Raw genomic sequence first — 7,806 nt, 5'->3', positions numbered from 1 at the left:
GTGCAGGCCCAGATGCCCCAGGTGCAGGCCCAGATGCCCCCATCATGGGCCCAGATGCCTCCAGTGAGCCAGGCAGCCAAGATGCCCCAGGTGCAGGCCCAGATGCCCCCAGCATGGGCCCAGATGCCCCAGGCCCCTGTGAGCCAGGCAGCCAAGATGCCCAAGGTGCAGGCCCAGATGCCCCCATCATGGCCCCAGATGCCCCTGGCCCCAGTGAACCAGGCAGCCAAGGTGCAGGCCCAGATGCCCCCATCATGGCCCCAGATGCCCCTGGCCCCAGTGAACCAGGCAGCCAAGATGCCCCAGGTGCAGGCCCAGATGCCCCCATCATGGGCCCAGCTGAACCAGGAGGCCAAGATTCATCCAGTGAGCCAGGCAGCCAAGATGCCCCAGGTGCAGGCCCAGATTCCCCCAGCCCAAGTGAACCAGGCAGCCAAGATGCCCAAGGTGCAGGCCCAGATGCCCCCAGCATGGCCCCAGATGCCCCTGGCCCCAGTGAACCAGGCAGCCAAGATGCCCAAGGTGCAGGCCCAGATGCCCCCATCATGGGCCCAGCTGAACCAGGAGGCCAAGATTCATCCAGTGAGCCAGGCAGCCAAGATGCCCCAGGTGCAGGCCCAGATTCCCCCAGCCCAAGTGAACCAGGCAGCCAAGATGCCCAAGGTGCAGGCCCAGATGCCCCCTGCATGGCCCCAGAAGCCCCCAGCCCCACCAAGCCAGGTGCAGGCCCAGATGCCCCCAGCATGGGCCAAGATGCCTCCAGTGAGCCAGGCAGCCAAGATGCCCCAGGTGCAGGCCCAGATGCCCCCTGCATGGCCCCAGATGCCCCCAGCCCCACCAAGCCAGGTGCAGGCCCAGATGCCCCCAGCATGGGCCAAGATGCCTCCAGTGAGCCAGGCAGCCAAGATGCCCCAGGTGCAGGCCCAGATGCCCCCTGCATGGCCCCAGATGCCCCCAGCCCCACCAAGCCAGGTGCAGGCCCAGATGCCCCCAGCATGGGCCAAGATGCCTCCAGTGAGCCAGGCAGCCAAGATGCCCCAGGTGCAGGCCCAGATGCCCCCTGCATGGCCCCAGATGCCCCCAGCCCCACCAAGCCAGGTGCAGGCCCAGATGCCCCCAGCATGGGCCAAGATGCCTCCAGTGAGCCAGGCAGCCAAGATGCCCCAGGTGCAGGCCCAGATGCCCCCTGCATGGCCCCAGATGCCCCCAGCCCCACCAAGCCAGGTGCAGGCCCAGATGCCCCCAGCATGGGCCAAGATGCCTCCAGTGAGCCAGGCAGCCAAGATGCCCCAGGTGCAGGCCCAGATTCCCCCAGCCCAAGTGAACCAGGCGGCCAAGATGCCCCAGGTGCAGGCCCAGATGCCCCCAGCATGGGCCCAAATGCCTACAGTGAGCCAGGCAGCCAAGATGCCCCAGGTGCAGGCCCAGATGCCCATGCCCCCAGTGAGCCAGACTGCCAAGATGCCCCCAGTGAAGCAGGCGGCCAAGATGCCCCAGGTGCAGGTCCAGATGGCCTCCGTGCCGGTCGAGATGACCCTGCCTCAAATGACTCAATCCAACTCTTTAGGTAGTCTTGGCAGCTCCTCCATGGATGTCAGTGGAGAAATCACTTCTAATGGTGGTGCTGCTGAGGGTCCCTCATCAGGGCAAGAGCGCTACCTTGTGATCACAGAGCCATCAGGTTTTCAGGCACGCTACGTGGTTAAATCCTTCAATCGTTACGTGCGTGGAAAAATTGTCTTTTCCCAAACCACCTACATCCCACTGGATGTTCCTCCAAGTGATGCTGAGCCTGCTCCTGTCCCAATTTTTCTTGGACATGAAGCCCAGACTGACCAAACTGTAGACTACACTCTTTCAAAGTAGGCATGGGTTTTTCTGTATATCTGTTCATAAGTGAGTGTTTGAATTCTAATGTGTTTCTTTCTCTTCAGGAAAGGCTAGATTTGCCCAGTTGATCTTAGCCACGGAGGTATCTGTCTACTTTTGTTCTCAAATTCTGTTTCATGTGGGAGGGAGTCTCTTCTTACTTTGTCTTCTTTTTTCAGGCCCTGAACTCAAACCTAAATGGATATCAAGGATGCACTTTACATTTTTGTTAAAACAATAAAAGTCTTTCTCTAAATTTGCATCTCCAATTTCTTGAAACCCTTTTATGGACTTGATGGGTAAAAGGCAGGCCATCCATGGATACCATTGAAATCTTGTCCTGCTGAGGGAGGTTGACTCAAATGGATTACTGGAGAAAATCGGGATGTAACTTCAGGATGTAGAATGTCTTTATGGGGCTCTCTATGGCAAACCAAATTTATAATCAGCATCCTTGAGTAAAGGGTCTCTTTTGAATCGTTGTCCTTAAGCTTTAGGTGTGTAACGCGTGCCATGTGTTATTCCAGAGAAGCAAATCATCAGTGTTTCAATTATATTCTGCGTCAACCATATATAGGGAAGTGTTTTACAGCTAAAATGGTTCATACACTTTAATGATGGGTAGTTCATTGATGCTACCTCTTGCATCCCTAGAGATGTATCAGCAATAAGTAGCTATGAAGTTGGCAATGTAACTGAGTTTGTGAATAAAAGGTTATTTAAAAAGGAACTAGTTTATCTCTTGTAATAAGAACATTATGTGGTTCCAGGAAGCGGTTTAACTTAGTCAACTGAGGAAAGCGACATGAAATGGATGCACTGAAACCGCCAGGTCTGTTAAAATTGACTGGAATTGCTGCTGCTAACTAGAGGACATTCAAGGAGCAATTCAAGCTGTACGTTGCCACGCTTGAAATTGAGATGAGCAGATGAGCGAAAGATGGCCACTGTTGCCGGCAGAGAAGCATTTAAAGCTTCAACACATTTCTGTTCGCTGCAAACTCCCCTCTGATCTGTGATCAGAATTCCGGCCCCTCTCGACGACCTTGAACAGGGTATATAAACTGACAGATTTCTCCAAATGGCTGCAATATGAGGCATGGTGCCAGGACCGTTAAGGCCAAGCCAGACAGTAAGCAGAAGAAGGGCAACAACAACATATATGTTTAAATTCTTTCTTTTCTCTTTTTACCTACATCATTATATGTGATTTTGTAAGTTATGTGAGCTTTATCATAAATGAGAATTGCTACTGCAACAACACTAAAACGGCTGAATTGGCTGAAGCTGATATTGACAATCAATTTTTTCAACCACATTTTTTTAAATCACCACAGTAGGGGTGAGGGGGCAGTTGGGAGGGTTAAGAGCATTTTTGATAACACACATTTGCATATATTGTCATTAAGCCAGGGCTGAGAATTAGCTTTTGGTCGAAATAGTGTCAAGAACTAATGTATACACTGAGTTGAAGCAAGTAACTAGCTCATCGATGCAAGACTGAGAATGAGACTGATAAATAGGTATCACTACAACAAAATGTGCTGCTAATTTAGGCCAAACAATGATGCTGCTTTTCCCTCTTGTATTGTAATGGCAAAGTGACATTGAATATTGTCAGTGATGTCTTGATGTCTAGAAAAGAAAAGCTGCTTATCACATATAAATAGATTACCATGTTATGTGTCATTAAATGACACAGGATCTTGTGATATTTCCTTGGAGTTGGCTAGTAGCACCTCGTAGTGCTGGGCAGCAACAGACATTTAGAGTGTCTGACAGTGATGGAGGAGGTATGAGCAAAGAACCCCTGTGACGGGCCTGTAATGAGACTGGGGTAAGTTATGGCACCATGAGATGGCCAGTAGCCACAAGCTGACACAGCCAGCTGTGCTCTCCCTAACAAATAGCCAGCCTGCCGGGACGACTGTGGTGCTGCTTGCTTCAAGAGAGCACATTCAGACACCAGAGGTTACTTTCAGACATAAGAATGCTTCGAAAGATAAGAGGGAAATTATGTAGCCTTGCAGGTTTTGACTTTATGATATTACATGATTAATTCCATGTTAATAAATATTATTAGTGAGAAGGGAAGATTTAACAAAAGCAATGCCCCTCCCCCTAGACAGGCACAGTCTGAGACACTGACATAAGTTGAAATTCTTGAACATGTCAATCTGTCACAAATAGAAGTACTATAAAACAAATGTATTGGATCATGTGGTGAATCAAATAAATAACTATACTATATACTTTTAGGTCACTGTAATGTATTAGCTTCAAACATGCCCTGCAGAGATTTCATTCAGATGTCTGTATTATGTGTTCAGCTGACCGATGAAATTTAGATCTCTGGTATGTTACCTTTCCTTATATCATGACTGCAACAAGACACAGGAAGTTGCATTTATCAATCAGTTCTTCATCTATAAAGGCAGTTGGTGATATGGTTGGCATCATTAGTTTCGCAGATAGATAGATAGATACAGTAGATAGATACATAGATACATATAGTGTTGTCTGACTAGTAGGTTGTGAAGGGGTTTGGGGTGTTGTCTGACAAGACCATTGAGTAGGGGGTGTGTAGCGTTGTCTGACCAGTTGAGTAGGGGGTGTGTAGTGTTGTCCATTATGTTGAGCAGTATGAGCTCACAACCAATAAGGGCTCCAGAGCCCTCCCCAGCACAGAGCCCTCCCCAGCACAGAGCCCTCCATAGCACACAGCCCTCCCAGCACAGAGCAGTCCCAGCACAGAGCCCTCCATAGCACACAGCCCTCCCCACACAGAGCCCTCCCCACACAGAGCCCTCCATAGCACAGAGCCCTCCCCACACAGAGCCCTCCATAGCAGAGAGCCCTCCATAGCACAGAGCCCTCCATAGCACAGAGCCCTCCATAGCACAGAGTAGTCCCCAGCACAGAGCAGTCCCCAGCACAGAGCAGTCCCAGCACAGAGCAGTCCCAGCACACAGCCATCCATAGCACAGAGCCCTCCCCAGCACAGAGCCCTCCCCAGCACAGAGCAGTCCCCAGCACAGAGCAGTCCCAGCACACAGCCATCCCCAGCACACAGCCATCCCCTGCACAGAGCCCTCCCCAGAACAGAGCAGTCCCCAGCAAAGAGCCCTCCCCAGAACAGAGCCCTCCATAGCACAGAGCCCTCCCCAGCACAGAGCCCTCCCCAGCACAGAGCCCTCCCCAGCACAGAGCAGTCCCCAGCACAGAGCAGTCCCAGCACACAGCCATCCCCAGCACACAGCCATCCCCTGCACAGAGCCCTCCCCAGAACAGAGCAGTCCCCAGCACAGAGCGCTCCCCAGCACAGAGCGCTCCCCAGCACAGAGCAGTCCATAGCACAGAGCCCTCCCCAGCACAGAGCCCTCCATAGCACAGAGCCCTCCCCAGCACAGAGCCCTCCCCAGCACAGAGCCCTCCCCAGCACAGAGCAGTCCCCAGCACAGAGCGCTCCCCAGCACAGAGCAGTCCCAGCACACAGCCATCCCCAGCACAGAGCCCTCCCCAGCACAGAGCCCTCCCCAGCACAGAGCGCTCCCCAGCACAGAGCCCTCCCCAGCACAGAGCAGTCCCCAGCACAGAGCGCTCCCCAGCATAGAGCCCTCCCCAGCACAGAGCAGTCCCCAGCACAGAGCCAGCCTTCTTTATCAGCTTGTTGAGTTTCTTGGGTCACTGGCTCTGATGCTGCTGCCCCAACAGAAGCCTACAGAGAAAATGGCAACTGCAACAACAGACTGGTAGAAGAAAGGCAACATCCTGATGCACACCTTGGAAGACCTAAGCTTCTTAAGAGCTTCCTAGAGGTTGTTCTGTCCCTTCCTGTAGACAGCTTCAGTGTTACGTGTCCAGTCCAGGCTGTGTGAACTGGGTGAACGCCCAGGTATCTGTAGCCCTCCACCACCTCTTCTCCCTGGATGGAAATATTGTTCATCTTAGTCCTGGTCCTCCTGAAATCCAACACAATCTCAGTTGTCTGGGTCACATTTAAGAGAATGTTGTTGTTTCTACATCGCGCCACGAAGAGATTGACTAGTTCCCTGTATTGTCAAAGTGTCATACCAAAATATTCTTTTTAACATGGCATACAAAATGCAGACCAATTGTATAATTAAAACCCTTGTTCACATAAGACCACTGTATGATGGGGCTATCAAAGCCTCACATATGTGTCATAAATGGCGCAACACACAATCTCCATTAGGTGGCAGTGTAATCATAGTAGAATAACAAACAACTGTTGTCGGGCAAACATCACGGAACTTTATTATGCTCTGAATGGCATTTTGGATCGTGTCGTATTTCTACGATGTCTATAATAGACCTGTTGAGTGTAATGATAAGACTTTTTCTTGAGATATTTCCAAATATCTGTGAGACAATGACAGAGCATTTGATAGTTTTTAAGTGATTATAGGTAATTGAGAATGTGTTGTTTTATCTTCCACAGGTTGGTCTTTCTCTGAAGAAATGCTACGCACATGTTGGGTGTGGGGTCACGCATTCACCTAAATTGCCTGCGGCATGGCCACTATAGGCCTACTCTACGGCGCTCTCGGCGATGTAGCCTATTTTTAAATCGAACAGAATGACGGCCAAACTGGCTGGCAACCAGTTTTCTACAAGCGATTCAGCTGTACCCCCGGATGGCTCCGTCAAAGTGGGTCAAGAGTAGATGCATCTCATGTTTCCCTGGAGGTGCATCCCTCGACCAGGTCGGGGGCGTGGAGAGATCGGTGGCTATTTCGCCACATGTGTGACGGGATGATTTACCAGCAAAACGACGACACTTAACTGCTAACCAAACACCATAAAGTATTTGAATAACTCCCGTTCCACTGACAGTGAAGTATGTTTAACCCGGTTTGCCGTTAGATATGGTTCCGTGCAAAACATATGTTTTGCAAGACAAGGAGCGTTGGACCTATTCAAGGATACTGCATCAACGGAGAAACCGAATACGTAGTTTCCTTGCCAGACAATCATTCTTCGGCCTTAATCAAATGCCAACATGTTATCAGTGATTAGTAGCTGTGAAGTATCATTTTACTGCGAGCCGTGCCTGGGCGAGCGAAAGTGGAACGTTGCCACAGGAATAACCAAGGCATGTGAAAGAAGTTTCTGAAACGGACACCACACAAACGAACTTCCCTTACCCGCGCGCTGTAGTTACACGTTCAGTGCACGCGAATACATTTCATGAATGAATTTCATTAGAAATAATGTAATTCATAAAGATGTATGGCATCTGCAGCAGCAGATCACGGTCCCAATTAATTATCCAAAAAGGACCTGACTAAGCCACAATTTAAATGAGCTTAATATTTCAATGGAGATGTAATGGGCCCGGTCTCTTTTAAGACCATTGCAGATTAACTTTATTACTACATACTGAAAGTTAGACGTGGGAACTGTGGACCTGGTTTTCCTTTGCTACGTATCCTCTTCCGGGTACCAACTTTACCGCCTTTTCAACTAAATCATGGAATGGAATTTTCAGAAAGAGTGATAGAGTAATAATCACAGCAGTGTTATACTACTACTAGACATTTCTACAAAGAAAATATGAACTACAGTTCATTTCAACTTTGGAGCAGACATTTGCCTCTGCACTTAATGTCCAGCATCTAAAACACACTTTAGTTAAATGATTTCACATCAACATTCCTCTTACCCATGTCGCTGAAAGTAAATGTAGGCCTATTACTATATCAGTAGCATCTCTTTGCACTACTGGAGCCATTTCATAGCATTGTGCCAGGCACATGTCTACCATAGGCAACCATAACGTTGACGCAACACTTTCAACCGATACAAAGTGCTCTCTGTGAAATAAATTAATCCAGAGACGTGATTATAAAATTCTTTCAACTTTAATCAGTTCAAAAAGTCTCACAACAAATGTAACACTTAGAGAAGGGGACT

General features: G+C 49.5%; 1 pseudogene across 1 annotated transcript; it reads left to right on the top strand.

Moving 5' to 3' along the window:
- The first annotated feature begins 102 nt into the window (after positions 1 to 102).
- On the top strand, positions 103 to 1,866 carry LOC308373514 (annotated as a pseudogene). The gene is made up of 2 exons: positions 103 to 762; positions 1,445 to 1,866. The product of its transcript is annotated as an uncharacterized misc_RNA (transcript).
- The last annotated feature ends 5,940 nt before the right edge of the window (positions 1,867 to 7,806 follow it).

Source organism: Sprattus sprattus (assembly GCF_963457725.1).
Source record: "Sprattus sprattus genome assembly, chromosome: 12".
Taxonomy (NCBI): Eukaryota; Metazoa; Chordata; class Actinopteri; order Clupeiformes; family Clupeidae; genus Sprattus; species Sprattus sprattus.
The sequence above is the reverse complement of the archived record's forward strand: the minus strand, read 5'-3'. Positions and strand labels throughout refer to the sequence as shown.